Source organism: Coffea arabica, chromosome 11e (assembly GCF_036785885.1).
Source record: "Coffea arabica cultivar ET-39 chromosome 11e, Coffea Arabica ET-39 HiFi, whole genome shotgun sequence".
NCBI classification, from domain to species: Eukaryota; Viridiplantae; Streptophyta; class Magnoliopsida; order Gentianales; family Rubiaceae; genus Coffea; species Coffea arabica.
Window position 1 is genome coordinate 39,790,667 of NC_092331.1, and position 16,992 is coordinate 39,807,658.

Sequence of the window (16,992 nt, forward strand, 5' to 3'; positions counted from 1 at the left end):
AAAAGAAAACCGGTCGATTTCGGGTCAACCCGTGGTGACCTGATATGACCCGATATGACCTGTTTACGAATTAAAAATAATTTAATTAACATAAAAATAATTTTATCTAACTAAACTAAGTTATTCTTTTTTTCAAAGGCATTAATTACTTAATCCTAAACGAATTTATTTAATTTGTGTGAAGTTGAAATTATTATACTTGGACAAATAATATATTATATTATTTTTCACTTTTGTATTGTTTTAATTTATTTTATATTTTGCTTGGGATAAAACACTTTTACGGTGTTTAATTTATTTTAGATTTGATTTGGAATCATTTATTTAAATTTTTATTACTTGATTATGTAATTAGTTTTGTGAGAAATTGATTTTATTAGAAATTACAGTGATAAATTAATAAATTAAAATTAATTTTCGGGTCATTTCGGGTCGACCCGCCGCCCCGTAAACCTGAAATTTTCGGGTTCGGGTCAGCATACCTGACCCGTCACGGGTAGGCGGGTCGGGGTTCGGGTCAACAGATTTTCTGGCGGGTCTGTTGACCAGAACCCGACCCGCCAACCTGATTTGGACCCGAATTGCCACCCCTAACTTCAAGCTTGAAGGATTGATTTCATGATAATTTAGAGTTGCGGGATGAGGGAAAAAAACAGGGTGCAAATCAATAACAAAAAAAAATATAAAGTAAATAAATAAAAGGATAAGAGGAAAATGCTTGAATTGACGCTTAAAATGAATTTCGGTCTAGAAAAGCCACATTGCTTCGCAGGACGGGGTAGTTTAAAAGAATAAAGCGAAAGGAACATGGCGGGTGCGATCATACCAGCATTAATGCACCGGATCCCATCAGAACTCCGATGTTAAGCGTGCTTGGGCGAGAGTAGTACTAGGATGGGTGACCCCCTGGGAAGTCCTCGTGTTGCACCCCTCTCTTTTTTGTTTCGAAATCCAAATTTCCTATTCGTTCTTTATCCTGTAGTAATTTAGCTCCGTCGGAACGATTGCTTAATATTTTGCTTCTTGTCGAAGCGTGAAGGAGGATCTGAAGGCGCGAGACAAATCAGGAACGGTACGGCTCGATCAAAGCCCGGATCGTCGCTCAAATTTGTCGGCGCAAATGTATCACCGCAACTAGGGGTGGCAATTTTCGACACGACCTGAAAACACGACACGAACCTAACACGAAATTAATGGGTTTGGGTTGAGGTTTCGGGAATTCGGGTTGGACCCGATGAACCCGAAAAGAAAACCGGTCGATTTCGGGTCAACCCGTGGTGACCTGATATGACCCGATATGACCCGTTTACGAATTAAAAATAATTTAATAAACATAAAAATAATTTTATCTAACTAAACTAAGTTATTCTTTTTTTCAAAGGCATTAATTACTTAATCCTAAACGAATTTATTTAATTTGTGTGAAGTTGAAATTATTATACTTGGACAAATAATATATTATATTATTTTTCACTTTTGTATTGTTTTAATTTATTTTATATTTTGCTTGGGATAAAACACTTTTACGGTGTTTAATTTATTTTAGATTTGATTTGGAATCATTTATTTAAATTTTTATTACTTGATTATGTAATTAGTTTTGTGAGAAATTGATTTTATCAGAAATTACAGTGATAAATTAATAAATTAAAATTAAGTTTCGGGTCATTTGGGGTCGACCCGCCGCCCCGTAAACCTGAAATTTTCGGGTTCGGGTCAGCATACCTGACCCGTCACGGGTTGGCGGGTCGGGGTTCGGGTCAACAGATTTTCTGGCGGGTCTGTTGACCCGAACCCGACCCGCCAACCTGATTTGGACCCGAATTGCCACCCCTAACTGCAAGCGTGAAGGATTGATTTCATGATAATTTAGAGTTGCGGGATGAGGGAAAAAAACAGGGTGCAAATCAATAACAAAAAAAAATATAAAGTAAATAAATAAAAGGATAAGAGGAAAATGCTTGAATTGACGCTTAAAATGAATTTCGGTCTAGAAAAGCCACACTGCTTCGCAGGACGGGGTAGTTTAAAAGAATAAAGCGAAAGGAACATGGCGGGTGCGATCATACCAGCACTAATGCACCGGATCCCATCAGAACTCCGAAGTTAAGCGTGCTTGGGCGAGAGTAGTACTAGGATGGGTGACCCCCTGGGAAGTCCACGTGTTGCACCCCTCTCTTTTTTGTTTCGAAATCCAAATTTCCTATTCGTTCTTTATCCTGTAGTAATTTAGCTCCGTCGGAACGATTGCTTAATATTTTGCTTCTTGTCGAAGCGTGAAGGAGGATCTGAAGGCGCGAGACAAATCAGGAACGGTACGGCTCGATCAAAGCCCGGATCGTCGCTCAAATTTGTCGGCGCAAATGTATCACCGCAACTAGGGGTGGCAATTTTCGACACGACCTGAAAACACGACACGAACCTAACACGAAATTAATGGGTTTGGGTTGAGGTTTCGGGAATTCGGGTCAGAATCGGGTTGGACCCGATGAACCCGAAAAGAAAACCGGTCGATTTCGGGTCAACCCGTGGTGACCTGATATGACCCGATATGACCCGTTTACGAATTAAAAATAATTTAATAAACATAAAAATAATTTTATCTAACTAAACTAAGTTATTCTTTTTTTCAAAGGCATTAATTACTTAATCCTAAACGAATTTATTTAATTTGTGTGAAGTTGAAATTATTATACTTGGACAAATAATATATTATATTATTTTTCACTTTTGTATTGTTTTAATTTATTTTATATTTTGCTTGGGATAAAACACTTTTACGGTGTTTAATTTATTTTAGATTTGATTTGGAATCATTTATTTAAATTTTTATTACTTGATTATGTAATTAGTTTTGTGAGAAATTGATTTTATTAGAAATTACAGTGATAAATTAATAAATTAAAATTAAGTTTCGGGTCATTTGGGGTCGACCCGCCGCCCCGTAAACCTGAAATTTTCGGGTTCGGGTCAGCATACCTGACCCGTCACGGGTTGGCGGGTCGGGGTTCGGGTCAACAGATTTTCTGGCGGGTCTGTTGACCCGAACCCGACCCGCCAACCTGATTTGGACCCGAATTGCCACCCCTAACTGCAAGCGTGAAGGATTGATTTCATGATAATTTAGAGTTGCGGGATGAGGGAAAAAAACAGGGTGCAAATCAATAACAAAAAAAAATATAAAGTAAATAAATAAAAGGATAAGAGGAAAATGCTTGAATTGACGCTTAAAATGAATTTCGGTCTAGAAAAGCCACACTGCTTCGCAGGACGGGGTAGTTTAAAAGAATAAAGCGAAAGGAACATGGCGGGTACGATCATACCAGCATTAATGCACCGGATCCCATCAGAACTCCGAAGTTAAGCGTGCTTGGGCGAGAGTAGTACTAGGATGGGTGACCCCCTGGGAAGTCCTCGTGTTGCACCCCTTTCTTTTTTGTTTCGAAATTCAAATTTCCTATTCGTTCTTTATCCTGTAGTAATTTAGCTCCGTCGGAACGATTGCTTAATATTTTGCTTCTTGTCGAAGCGTGAAGGAGGATCTGAAGGCGCGAGACAAATCAGGAACGGTACGGCTCGATCAAAGCCCGGATCGTCGCTCAAATTTGTCGGCGCAAATGTATCACCGCAACTAGGGGTGGCAATTTTCGACACGACCTGAAAACACGACACGAACCTAACACGAAATTAATGGGTTTGGGTTGAGGTTTCGGGAATTCGGGTTGGACCCGATGAACCCGAAAAGAAAACCGGTCGATTTCGGGTCAACCCGTGGTGACCTGATATGACCCGATATGACCTGTTTACGAATTAAAAATAATTTAATAAACATAAAAATAATTTTATCTAACTAAACTAAGTTATTCTTTTTTTCAAAGGCATTAATTACTTAATCCTAAACGAATTTATTTAATTTGTGTGAAGTTGAAATTATTATACTTGGACAAATAATATATTATATTATTTTTCACTTTTGTATTGTTTTAATTTATTTTATATTTTGCTTGGGATAAAACACTTTTACGGTGTTTAATTTATTTTAGATTTGATTTGGAATCATTTATTTAAATTTTTATTACTTGATTATGTAATTAGTTTTGTGAGAAATTGATTTTATCAGAAATTACAGTGATAAATTAATAAATTAAAATTAAGTTTCGGGTCATTTCGGGTCGACCCGCCGCCCCGTAAACCTGAAATTTTCGGGTTCGGGTCAGCATACCTGACCCGTCACGGGTTGGCGGGTCGGGGTTCGGGTCAACAGATTTTCTGGCGGGTCTGTTGACCCGAACCCGACCCGCCAACCTGATTTGGACCCGAATTGCCACCCCTAACTGCAAGCGTGAAGGATTGATTTCATGATAATTTAGAGTTGCGGGATGAGGGAAAAAAACAGGGTGCAAATCAATAACAAAAAAAAATATAAATTAAATAAATAAAAGGATAAGAGGAAAATGCTTGAATTGACGCTTAAAATGAATTTCGGTCTAGAAAAGCCACACTGCTTCGCAGGACGGGGTAGTTTAAAAGAATAAAGCGAAAGGAACATGGCGGGTGCGATCATACCAGCACTAATGCACCGGATCCCATCAGAACTCCGAAGTTAAGCGTGCTTGGGCGAGAGTAGTACTAGGATGGGTGACCCCCTGGGAAGTCCACGTGTTGCACCCCTCTCTTTTTTGTTTCGAAATCCAAATTTCCTATTCGTTCTTTATCCTGTAGTAATTTAGCTCCGTCGGAACGATTGCTTAATATTTTGCTTCTTGTCGAAGCGTGAAGGAGGATCTGAAGGCGCGAGACAAATCAGGAACGGTACGGCTCGATCAAAGCCCGGATCGTCGCTCAAATTTGTCGGCGCAAATGTATCACCGCAACTAGGGGTGGCAATTTTCGACACGACCTGAAAACACGACACGAACCTAACACGAAATTAATGGGTTTGGGTTGAGGTTTCGGGAATTCGGGTCAGAATCGGGTTGGACCCGATGAACCCGAAAAGAAAACCGGTCGATTTCGGGTCAACCCGTGGTGACCTGATATGACCCGATATGACCCGTTTACGAATTAAAAATAATTTAATAAACATAAAAATAATTTTATCTAACTAAACTAAGTTATTCTTTTTTTCAAAGGCATTAATTACTTAATCCTAAACGAATTTATTTAATTTGTGTGAAGTTGAAATTATTATACTTGGACAAATAATATATTATATTATTTTTCACTTTTGTATTGTTTTAATTTATTTTATATTTTGCTTGGGATAAAACACTTTTACGGTGTTTAATTTATTTTAGATTTGATTTGGAATCATTTATTTAAATTTTTATTACTTGATTATGTAATTAGTTTTGTGAGAAATTGATTTTATCAGAAATTACAGTGATAAATTAATAAATTAAAATTAAGTTTCGGGTCATTTCGGGTCGACCCGCCGCCCCGTAAACCTGAAATTTTCGGGTTCGGGTCAGCATACCTGACCCGTTACGGGTTGGCGGGTCGGGGTTCGGGTCAACAGATTTTCTGGCGGGTCTGTTGACCCGAACCCGACCCGCCAACCTGATTTGGACCCGAATTGCCACCCCTAACTGCAAGCGTGAAGGATTGATTTCATGATAATTTAGAGTTGCGGGATGAGGGAAAAAAACAGGGTGCAAATCAATAACAAAAAAAAATATAAAGTAAATAAATAAAAGGATAAGAGGAAAATGCTTGAATTGACGCTTAAAATGAATTTCGGTCTAGAAAAGCCACACTGCTTCGCAGGACGGGGTAGTTTAAAAGAATAAAGCGAAAGGAACATGGCGGGTGCGATCATACCAGCACTAATGCACCGGATCCCATCAGAACTCCGAAATTAAGCGTGCTTGGGCGAGAGTAGTACTAGGATGGGTGACCCCTTGGGAAGTCCTCGTGTTGCACCCCTCTCTTTTTTGTTTCGAAATCCAAATTTCCTATTCGTTCTTTATCCTGTAGTAATTTAGCTCCGTCGGAACGATTGCTTAATATTTTGCTTCTTGTCGAAGCGTGAAGGAGGATCTGAAGGCGCGAGACAAATCAGGAACGGTACGGCTCGATCAAAGCCCGGATCGTCGCTCAAATTTGTCGGCGCAAATGTATCACCGCAACTAGGGGTGGCAATTTTCGACACGACCTGAAAACACGACACGAACCTAACACGAAATTAATGGGTTTGGGTTGAGGTTTCGGGAATTCGGGTTGGACCCGATGAACCCGAAAAGAAAACCGGTCGATTTCGGGTCAACCCGTGGTGACCTGATATGACCCGATATGACCTGTTTACGAATTAAAAATAATTTAATAAACATAAAAATAATTTTATCTAACTAAACTAAGTTATTCTTTTTTTCAAAGGCATTAATTACTTAATCCTAAACGAATTTATTTAATTTGTGTGAAGTTGAAATTATTATACTTGGACAAATAATATATTATATTATTTTTCACTTTTGTATTGTTTTAATTTATTTTATATTTTGCTTGGGATAAAACACTTTTACGGTGTTTAATTTATTTTAGATTTGATTTGGAATCATTTATTTAAATTTTTATTACTTGATTATGTAATTAGTTTTGTGAGAAATTGATTTTATCAGAAATTACAGTGATAAATTAATAAATTAAAATTAAGTTTCGGGTCATTTCGGGTCGACCCGCCGCCCCGTAAACCTGAAATTTTCGGGTTCGGGTCAGCATACCTGACCCGTCACGGGTTGGCGGGTCGGGGTTCGGGTCAACAGATTTTCTGGCGGGTCTGTTGACCCGAACCCGACCCGCCAACCTGATTTGGACCCGAATTGCCACCCCTAACTGCAAGCGTGAAGGATTGATTTCATGATAATTTAGAGTTGCGGGATGAGGGAAAAAAACAGGGTGCAAATCAATAACAAAAAAAAATATAAATTAAATAAATAAAAGGATAAGAGGAAAATGCTTGAATTGACGCTTAAAATGAATTTCGGTCTAGAAAAGCCACACTGCTTCGCAGGACGGGGTAGTTTAAAAGAATAAAGCGAAAGGAACATGGCGGGTGCGATCATACCAGCACTAATGCACCGGATCCCATCAGAACTCCGAAGTTAAGCGTGCTTGGGCGAGAGTAGTACTAGGATGGGTGACCCCCTGGGAAGTCCACGTGTTGCACCCCTCTCTTTTTTGTTTCGAAATCCAAATTTCCTATTCGTTCTTTATCCTGTAGTAATTTAGCTCCGTCGGAACGATTACTTATTATTTTGCTTCTTGTCGAAGCGTGAAGGAGGATCTGAAGGCGCGAGACAAATCAGGAACGGTACGGCTCGATCAAAGCCCGGATCGTCGCTCAAATTTGTCGGCGCAAATGTATCACCGCAACTAGGGGTGGCAATTTTCGACACGACCTGAAAACACGACACGAACCTAACACGAAATTAATGGGTTTGGGTTGAGGTTTCGGGAATTCGGGTCAGAATCGGGTTGGACCCGATGAACCCGAAAAGAAAACCGGTCGATTTCGGGTCAACCCGTGGTGACCTGATATGACTCGTTTACGAATTAAAAATAATTTAATAAACATAAAAATAATTTTATCTAACTAAACTAAGTTATTCTTTTTTTCAAAGGCATTAATTACTTAATCCTAAACGAATTTATTTAATTTGTGTGAAGTTGAAATTATTATACTTGGACAAATAATATATTATATTATTTTTCACTTTTGTATTGTTTTAATTTATTTTATATTTTGCTTGGGATAAAACACTTTTACGGTGTTTAATTTATTTTAGATTTGATTTGGAATCATTTATTTAAATTTTTATTACTTGATTATGTAATTAGTTTTGTGAGAAATTGATTTTATTAGAAATTACAGTGATAAATTAATAAATTAAAATTAATTTTCGGGTCATTTCGGGTCGACCCGCCGCCCCGTAAACCTGAAATTTTCGGGTTCGGGTCAGCATACCTGACCCGTCACGGGTTGGCGGGTCGGGGTTCGGGTCAACAGATTTTCTGGCGGGTCTGTTGACCCGAACCCGACCCGCCAACCTGATTTGGACCCGAATTGCCACCCCTAACTGCAAGCGTGAAGGATTGATTTCATGATAATTTAGAGTTGCGGGATGAGGGAAAAAAACAGGGTGCAAATCAATAACAAAAAAAAATATAAAGTAAATAAATAAAAGGATAAGAGGAAAATGCTTGAATTGACGCTTAAAATGAATTTCGGTCTAGAAAAGCCACACTGCTTCGCAGGACGGGGTAGTTTAAAAGAATAAAGCGAAAGGAACATGGCGGGTGCGATCATACCAGCACTAATGCACCGGATCCCATCAGAACTCCGAAGTTAAGCGTGCTTGGGCGAGAGTAGTACTAGGATGGGTGACCCCCTGGGAAGTCCTCGTGTTGCACCCCTCTCTTTTTTGTTTCGAAATCCAAATTTCCTATTCGTTCTTTATCCTGTAGTAATTTAGCTCCGTCGGAACGATTGCTTAATATTTTGCTTCTTGTCGAAGCGTGAAGGAGGATCTGAAGGCGCGAGACAAATCAGGAACGGTACGGCTCGATCAAAGCCCGGATCGTCGCTCAAATTTGTCGGCGCAAATGTATCACCGCAACTAGGGGTGGCAATTTTCGACACGACCTGAAAACACGACACGAACCTAACACGAAATTAATGGGTTTGGGTTGAGGTTTCGGGAATTCGGGTTGGACCCGATGAACCCGAAAAGAAAACCGGTTGATTTCGGGTCAACCCGTGGTGACCTGATATGACCCGATATGACCTGTTTACGAATTAAAAATAATTTAATTAACATAAAAATAATTTTATCTAACTAAACTAAGTTATTCTTTTTTTCAAAGGCATTAATTACTTAATCCTAAACGAATTTATTTAATTTGTGTGAAGTTGAAATTATTATACTTGGACAAATAATATATTATATTATTTTTCACTTTTGTATTGTTTTAATTTATTTTATATTTTGCTTGGGATAAAACACTTTTACGGTGTTTAATTTATTTTAGATTTGATTTGGAATCATTTATTTAAATTTTTATTACTTGATTATGTAATTAGTTTTGTGAGAAATTGATTTTATTAGAAATTACAGTGATAAATTAATAAATTAAAATTAATTTTCGGGTCATTTCGGGTCGACCCGCCGCCCCGTAAACCTGAAATTTTCGGGTTCGGGTCAGCATACCTGACCCGTCACGGGTAGGCGGGTCGGGGTTCGGGTCAACAGATTTTCTGGCGGGTCTGTTGACCAGAACCCGACCCGCCAACCTGATTTGGACCCGAATTGCCACCCCTAACTTCAAGCTTGAAGGATTGATTTCATGATAATTTAGAGTTGCGGGATGAGGGAAAAAAACAGGGTGCAAATCAATAACAAAAAAAAATATAAAGTAAATAAATAAAAGGATAAGAGGAAAATGCTTGAATTGACGCTTAAAATGAATTTCGGTCTAGAAAAGCCACATTGCTTCGCAGGACGGGGTAGTTTAAAAGAATAAAGCGAAAGGAACATGGCGGGTGCGATCATACCAGCATTAATGCACCGGATCCCATCAGAACTCCGATGTTAAGCGTGCTTGGGCGAGAGTAGTACTAGGATGGGTGACCCCCTGGGAAGTCCTCGTGTTGCACCCCTCTCTTTTTTGTTTCGAAATCCAAATTTCCTATTCGTTCTTTATCCTGTAGTAATTTAGCTCCGTCGGAACGATTGCTTAATATTTTGCTTCTTGTCGAAGCGTGAAGGAGGATCTGAAGGCGCGAGACAAATCAGGAACGGTACGGCTCGATCAAAGCCCGGATCGTCGCTCAAATTTGTCGGCGCAAATGTATCACCGCAACTAGGGGTGGCAATTTTCGACACGACCTGAAAACACGACACGAACCTAACACGAAATTAATGGGTTTGGGTTGAGGTTTCGGGAATTCGGGTTGGACCCGATGAACCCGAAAAGAAAACCGGTCGATTTCGGGTCAACCCGTGGTGACCTGATATGACCCGATATGACCCGTTTACGAATTAAAAATAATTTAATAAACATAAAAATAATTTTATCTAACTAAACTAAGTTATTCTTTTTTTCAAAGGCATTAATTACTTAATCCTAAACGAATTTATTTAATTTGTGTGAAGTTGAAATTATTATACTTGGACAAATAATATATTATATTATTTTTCACTTTTGTATTGTTTTAATTTATTTTATATTTTGCTTGGGATAAAACACTTTTACGGTGTTTAATTTATTTTAGATTTGATTTGGAATCATTTATTTAAATTTTTATTACTTGATTATGTAATTAGTTTTGTGAGAAATTGATTTTATCAGAAATTACAGTGATAAATTAATAAATTAAAATTAAGTTTCGGGTCATTTGGGGTCGACCCGCCGCCCCGTAAACCTGAAATTTTCGGGTTCGGGTCAGCATACCTGACCCGTCACGGGTTGGCGGGTCGGGGTTCGGGTCAACAGATTTTCTGGCGGGTCTGTTGACCCGAACCCGACCCGCCAACCTGATTTGGACCCGAATTGCCACCCCTAACTGCAAGCGTGAAGGATTGATTTCATGATAATTTAGAGTTGCGGGATGAGGGAAAAAAACAGGGTGCAAATCAATAACAAAAAAAAATATAAAGTAAATAAATAAAAGGATAAGAGGAAAATGCTTGAATTGACGCTTAAAATGAATTTCGGTCTAGAAAAGCCACACTGCTTCGCAGGACGGGGTAGTTTAAAAGAATAAAGCGAAAGGAACATGGCGGGTGCGATCATACCAGCACTAATGCACCGGATCCCATCAGAACTCCGAAGTTAAGCGTGCTTGGGCGAGAGTAGTACTAGGATGGGTGACCCCCTGGGAAGTCCACGTGTTGCACCCCTCTCTTTTTTGTTTCGAAATCCAAATTTCCTATTCGTTCTTTATCCTGTAGTAATTTAGCTCCGTCGGAACGATTGCTTAATATTTTGCTTCTTGTCGAAGCGTGAAGGAGGATCTGAAGGCGCGAGACAAATCAGGAACGGTACGGCTCGATCAAAGCCCGGATCGTCGCTCAAATTTGTCGGCGCAAATGTATCACCGCAACTAGGGGTGGCAATTTTCGACACGACCTGAAAACACGACACGAACCTAACACGAAATTAATGGGTTTGGGTTGAGGTTTCGGGAATTCGGGTCAGAATCGGGTTGGACCCGATGAACCCGAAAAGAAAACCGGTCGATTTCGGGTCAACCCGTGGTGACCTGATATGACCCGATATGACCCGTTTACGAATTAAAAATAATTTAATAAACATAAAAATAATTTTATCTAACTAAACTAAGTTATTCTTTTTTTCAAAGGCATTAATTACTTAATCCTAAACGAATTTATTTAATTTGTGTGAAGTTGAAATTATTATACTTGGACAAATAATATATTATATTATTTTTCACTTTTGTATTGTTTTAATTTATTTTATATTTTGCTTGGGATAAAACACTTTTACGGTGTTTAATTTATTTTAGATTTGATTTGGAATCATTTATTTAAATTTTTATTACTTGATTATGTAATTAGTTTTGTGAGAAATTGATTTTATTAGAAATTACAGTGATAAATTAATAAATTAAAATTAAGTTTCGGGTCATTTGGGGTCGACCCGCCGCCCCGTAAACCTGAAATTTTCGGGTTCGGGTCAGCATACCTGACCCGTCACGGGTTGGCGGGTCGGGGTTCGGGTCAACAGATTTTCTGGCGGGTCTGTTGACCCGAACCCGACCCGCCAACCTGATTTGGACCCGAATTGCCACCCCTAACTGCAAGCGTGAAGGATTGATTTCATGATAATTTAGAGTTGCGGGATGAGGGAAAAAAACAGGGTGCAAATCAATAACAAAAAAAAATATAAAGTAAATAAATAAAAGGATAAGAGGAAAATGCTTGAATTGACGCTTAAAATGAATTTCGGTCTAGAAAAGCCACACTGCTTCGCAGGACGGGGTAGTTTAAAAGAATAAAGCGAAAGGAACATGGCGGGTACGATCATACCAGCATTAATGCACCGGATCCCATCAGAACTCCGAAGTTAAGCGTGCTTGGGCGAGAGTAGTACTAGGATGGGTGACCCCCTGGGAAGTCCTCGTGTTGCACCCCTTTCTTTTTTGTTTCGAAATTCAAATTTCCTATTCGTTCTTTATCCTGTAGTAATTTAGCTCCGTCGGAACGATTGCTTAATATTTTGCTTCTTGTCGAAGCGTGAAGGAGGATCTGAAGGCGCGAGACAAATCAGGAACGGTACGGCTCGATCAAAGCCCGGATCGTCGCTCAAATTTGTCGGCGCAAATGTATCACCGCAACTAGGGGTGGCAATTTTCGACACGACCTGAAAACACGACACGAACCTAACACGAAATTAATGGGTTTGGGTTGAGGTTTCGGGAATTCGGGTTGGACCCGATGAACCCGAAAAGAAAACCGGTCGATTTCGGGTCAACCCGTGGTGACCTGATATGACCCGATATGACCTGTTTACGAATTAAAAATAATTTAATAAACATAAAAATAATTTTATCTAACTAAACTAAGTTATTCTTTTTTTCAAAGGCATTAATTACTTAATCCTAAACGAATTTATTTAATTTGTGTGAAGTTGAAATTATTATACTTGGACAAATAATATATTATATTATTTTTCACTTTTGTATTGTTTTAATTTATTTTATATTTTGCTTGGGATAAAACACTTTTACGGTGTTTAATTTATTTTAGATTTGATTTGGAATCATTTATTTAAATTTTTATTACTTGATTATGTAATTAGTTTTGTGAGAAATTGATTTTATCAGAAATTACAGTGATAAATTAATAAATTAAAATTAAGTTTCGGGTCATTTCGGGTCGACCCGCCGCCCCGTAAACCTGAAATTTTCGGGTTCGGGTCAGCATACCTGACCCGTCACGGGTTGGCGGGTCGGGGTTCGGGTCAACAGATTTTCTGGCGGGTCTGTTGACCCGAACCCGACCCGCCAACCTGATTTGGACCCGAATTGCCACCCCTAACTGCAAGCGTGAAGGATTGATTTCATGATAATTTAGAGTTGCGGGATGAGGGAAAAAAACAGGGTGCAAATCAATAACAAAAAAAAATATAAATTAAATAAATAAAAGGATAAGAGGAAAATGCTTGAATTGACGCTTAAAATGAATTTCGGTCTAGAAAAGCCACACTGCTTCGCAGGACGGGGTAGTTTAAAAGAATAAAGCGAAAGGAACATGGCGGGTGCGATCATACCAGCACTAATGCACCGGATCCCATCAGAACTCCGAAGTTAAGCGTGCTTGGGCGAGAGTAGTACTAGGATGGGTGACCCCCTGGGAAGTCCACGTGTTGCACCCCTCTCTTTTTTGTTTCGAAATCCAAATTTCCTATTCGTTCTTTATCCTGTAGTAATTTAGCTCCGTCGGAACGATTGCTTAATATTTTGCTTCTTGTCGAAGCGTGAAGGAGGATCTGAAGGCGCGAGACAAATCAGGAACGGTACGGCTCGATCAAAGCCCGGATCGTCGCTCAAATTTGTCGGCGCAAATGTATCACCGCAACTAGGGGTGGCAATTTTCGACACGACCTGAAAACACGACACGAACCTAACACGAAATTAATGGGTTTGGGTTGAGGTTTCGGGAATTCGGGTCAGAATCGGGTTGGACCCGATGAACCCGAAAAGAAAACCGGTCGATTTCGGGTCAACCCGTGGTGACCTGATATGACCCGATATGACCCGTTTACGAATTAAAAATAATTTAATAAACATAAAAATAATTTTATCTAACTAAACTAAGTTATTCTTTTTTTCAAAGGCATTAATTACTTAATCCTAAACGAATTTATTTAATTTGTGTGAAGTTGAAATTATTATACTTGGACAAATAATATATTATATTATTTTTCACTTTTGTATTGTTTTAATTTATTTTATATTTTGCTTGGGATAAAACACTTTTACGGTGTTTAATTTATTTTAGATTTGATTTGGAATCATTTATTTAAATTTTTATTACTTGATTATGTAATTAGTTTTGTGAGAAATTGATTTTATCAGAAATTACAGTGATAAATTAATAAATTAAAATTAAGTTTCGGGTCATTTCGGGTCGACCCGCCGCCCCGTAAACCTGAAATTTTCGGGTTCGGGTCAGCATACCTGACCCGTTACGGGTTGGCGGGTCGGGGTTCGGGTCAACAGATTTTCTGGCGGGTCTGTTGACCCGAACCCGACCCGCCAACCTGATTTGGACCCGAATTGCCACCCCTAACTGCAAGCGTGAAGGATTGATTTCATGATAATTTAGAGTTGCGGGATGAGGGAAAAAAACAGGGTGCAAATCAATAACAAAAAAAAATATAAAGTAAATAAATAAAAGGATAAGAGGAAAATGCTTGAATTGACGCTTAAAATGAATTTCGGTCTAGAAAAGCCACACTGCTTCGCAGGACGGGGTAGTTTAAAAGAATAAAGCGAAAGGAACATGGCGGGTGCGATCATACCAGCACTAATGCACCGGATCCCATCAGAACTCCGAAATTAAGCGTGCTTGGGCGAGAGTAGTACTAGGATGGGTGACCCCTTGGGAAGTCCTCGTGTTGCACCCCTCTCTTTTTTGTTTCGAAATCCAAATTTCCTATTCGTTCTTTATCCTGTAGTAATTTAGCTCCGTCGGAACGATTGCTTAATATTTTGCTTCTTGTCGAAGCGTGAAGGAGGATCTGAAGGCGCGAGACAAATCAGGAACGGTACGGCTCGATCAAAGCCCGGATCGTCGCTCAAATTTGTCGGCGCAAATGTATCACCGCAACTAGGGGTGGCAATTTTCGACACGACCTGAAAACACGACACGAACCTAACACGAAATTAATGGGTTTGGGTTGAGGTTTCGGGAATTCGGGTCAGAATCGGGTTGGACCCGATGAACCCGAAAAGAAAACCGGTCGATTTCGGGTCAACCCGTGGTGACCTGATATGACTCGTTTACGAATTAAAAATAATTTAATAAACATAAAAATAATTTTATCTAACTAAACTAAGTTATTCTTTTTTTCAAAGGCATTAATTACTTAATCCTAAACGAATTTATTTAATTTGTGTGAAGTTGAAATTATTATACTTGGACAAATAATATATTATATTATTTTTCACTTTTGTATTGTTTTAATTTATTTTATATTTTGCTTGGGATAAAACACTTTTACGGTGTTTAATTTATTTTAGATTTGATTTGGAATCATTTATTTAAATTTTTATTACTTGATTATGTAATTAGTTTTGTGAGAAATTGATTTTATTAGAAATTACAGTGATAAATTAATAAATTAAAATTAATTTTCGGGTCATTTCGGGTCGACCCGCCGCCCCGTAAACCTGAAATTTTCGGGTTCGGGTCAGCATACCTGACCCGTCACGGGTTGGCGGGTCGGGGTTCGGGTCAACAGATTTTCTGGCGGGTCTGTTGACCCGAACCCGACCCGCCAACCTGATTTGGACCCGAATTGCCACCCCTAACTGCAAGCGTGAAGGATTGATTTCATGATAATTTAGAGTTGCGGGATGAGGGAAAAAAACAGGGTGCAAATCAATAACAAAAAAAAATATAAAGTAAATAAATAAAAGGATAAGAGGAAAATGCTTGAATTGACGCTTAAAATGAATTTCGGTCTAGAAAAGCCACACTGCTTCGCAGGACGGGGTAGTTTAAAAGAATAAAGCGAAAGGAACATGGCGGGTGCGATCATACCAGCACTAATGCACCGGATCCCATCAGAACTCCGAAATTAAGCGTGCTTGGGCGAGAGTAGTACTAGGATGGGTGACCCCTTGGGAAGTCCTCGTGTTGCACCCCTCTCTTTTTTGTTTCGAAATCCAAATTTCCTATTCGTTCTTTATCCTGTAGTAATTTAGCTCCGTCGGAACGATTGCTTAATATTTTGCTTCTTGTCGAAGCGTGAAGGAGGATCTGAAGGCGCGAGACAAATCAGGAACGGTACGGCTCGATCAAAGCCCGGATCGTCGCTCAAATTTGTCGGCGCAAATGTATCACCGCAACTAGGGGTGGCAATTTTCGACACGACCTGAAAACACGACACGAACCTAACACGAAATTAATGGGTTTGGGTTGAGGTTTCGGGAATTCGGGTCAGAATCGGGTTGGACCCGATGAACCCGAAAAGAAAACCGGTCGATTTCGGGTCAACCCGTGGTGACCTGATATGACTCGTTTACGAATTAAAAATAATTTAATAAACATAAAAATAATTTTATCTAACTAAACTAAGTTATTCTTTTTTTCAAAGGCATTAATTACTTAATCCTAAACGAATTTATTTAATTTGTGTGAAGTTGAAATTATTATACTTGGACAAATAATATATTATATTATTTTTCACTTTTGTATTGTTTTAATTTATTTTATATTTTGCTTGGGATAAAACACTTTTACGGTGTTTAATTTATTTTAGATTTGATTTGGAATCATTTATTTAAATTTTTATTACTTGATTATGTAATTAGTTTTGTGAGAAATTGATTTTATCAGAAATTACAGTGATAAATTAATAAATTAAAATTAAGTTTCGGGTCATTTCGGGTCGACCCGCCGCCCCGTAAACCTGAAATTTTCGGGTTCGGGTCAGCATACCTGACCCGTCACGGGTTGGCGGGTCGGGGTTCGGGTCAACAGATTTTCTGGCGGGTCTGTTGACCCGAACCCGACCCGCCAACCTGATTTGGACCCGAATTGCCACCCCTAACTGCAAGCGTGAAGGATTGATTTCATGATAATTTAGAGTTGCGGGATGAGGGAAAAAAACAGGGTGCAAATCAATAACAAAAAAAAATATAAATTAAATAAATAAAAGGATAAGAGGAAAATGCTTGAATTGACGCTTAAAATGAATTTCGGTCTAGAAAAGCCACACTGCTTCGCAGGACGGGGTAGTTTA

General features: G+C 38.9%; 13 non-coding genes across 13 annotated transcripts; all 13 read left to right on the forward strand.

The window, feature by feature from the left end:
* Positions 1–812: 812 nt before the first annotated feature.
* Positions 813–931, forward strand: LOC140031241 (5S ribosomal RNA). Its single transcript, XR_011835162.1, has one exon. It is a non-coding gene; the product is annotated as a 5S ribosomal RNA (ribosomal RNA).
* A 1,124-nt stretch (positions 932–2,055) lies between these two features.
* Positions 2,056–2,174, forward strand: LOC140025744 (5S ribosomal RNA). The gene has a single exon (XR_011829689.1). It is a non-coding gene; the product is annotated as a 5S ribosomal RNA (ribosomal RNA).
* Positions 2,175–3,309: 1,135 nt separating this feature from the next.
* LOC140031523 (5S ribosomal RNA) lies at positions 3,310–3,428 on the forward strand. The gene has a single exon (XR_011835445.1). It is a non-coding gene; the product is annotated as a 5S ribosomal RNA (ribosomal RNA).
* Positions 3,429–4,552: 1,124 nt separating this feature from the next.
* LOC140025853 (5S ribosomal RNA) lies at positions 4,553–4,671 on the forward strand. Its single transcript, XR_011829799.1, has one exon. It is a non-coding gene; the product is annotated as a 5S ribosomal RNA (ribosomal RNA).
* Positions 4,672–5,806: 1,135 nt separating this feature from the next.
* LOC140031286 (5S ribosomal RNA) lies at positions 5,807–5,925 on the forward strand. The gene has a single exon (XR_011835207.1). It is a non-coding gene; the product is annotated as a 5S ribosomal RNA (ribosomal RNA).
* Positions 5,926–7,049: 1,124 nt separating this feature from the next.
* Positions 7,050–7,168, forward strand: LOC140025963 (5S ribosomal RNA). The gene has a single exon (XR_011829911.1). It is a non-coding gene; the product is annotated as a 5S ribosomal RNA (ribosomal RNA).
* A 1,125-nt stretch (positions 7,169–8,293) lies between these two features.
* Positions 8,294–8,412, forward strand: LOC140025738 (5S ribosomal RNA). Its single transcript, XR_011829683.1, has one exon. It is a non-coding gene; the product is annotated as a 5S ribosomal RNA (ribosomal RNA).
* Positions 8,413–9,536: 1,124 nt separating this feature from the next.
* On the forward strand, positions 9,537–9,655 carry LOC140031242 (5S ribosomal RNA). Its single transcript, XR_011835163.1, has one exon. It is a non-coding gene; the product is annotated as a 5S ribosomal RNA (ribosomal RNA).
* Positions 9,656–10,779: 1,124 nt separating this feature from the next.
* LOC140026074 (5S ribosomal RNA) lies at positions 10,780–10,898 on the forward strand. The gene has a single exon (XR_011830022.1). It is a non-coding gene; the product is annotated as a 5S ribosomal RNA (ribosomal RNA).
* Positions 10,899–12,033: 1,135 nt separating this feature from the next.
* Positions 12,034–12,152, forward strand: LOC140031524 (5S ribosomal RNA). The gene has a single exon (XR_011835446.1). It is a non-coding gene; the product is annotated as a 5S ribosomal RNA (ribosomal RNA).
* A 1,124-nt stretch (positions 12,153–13,276) lies between these two features.
* Positions 13,277–13,395, forward strand: LOC140026186 (5S ribosomal RNA). The gene has a single exon (XR_011830133.1). It is a non-coding gene; the product is annotated as a 5S ribosomal RNA (ribosomal RNA).
* Positions 13,396–14,530: 1,135 nt separating this feature from the next.
* LOC140031287 (5S ribosomal RNA) lies at positions 14,531–14,649 on the forward strand. The gene has a single exon (XR_011835208.1). It is a non-coding gene; the product is annotated as a 5S ribosomal RNA (ribosomal RNA).
* Positions 14,650–15,774: 1,125 nt separating this feature from the next.
* On the forward strand, positions 15,775–15,893 carry LOC140031288 (5S ribosomal RNA). Its single transcript, XR_011835209.1, has one exon. It is a non-coding gene; the product is annotated as a 5S ribosomal RNA (ribosomal RNA).
* The last annotated feature ends 1,099 nt before the right edge of the window (positions 15,894–16,992 follow it).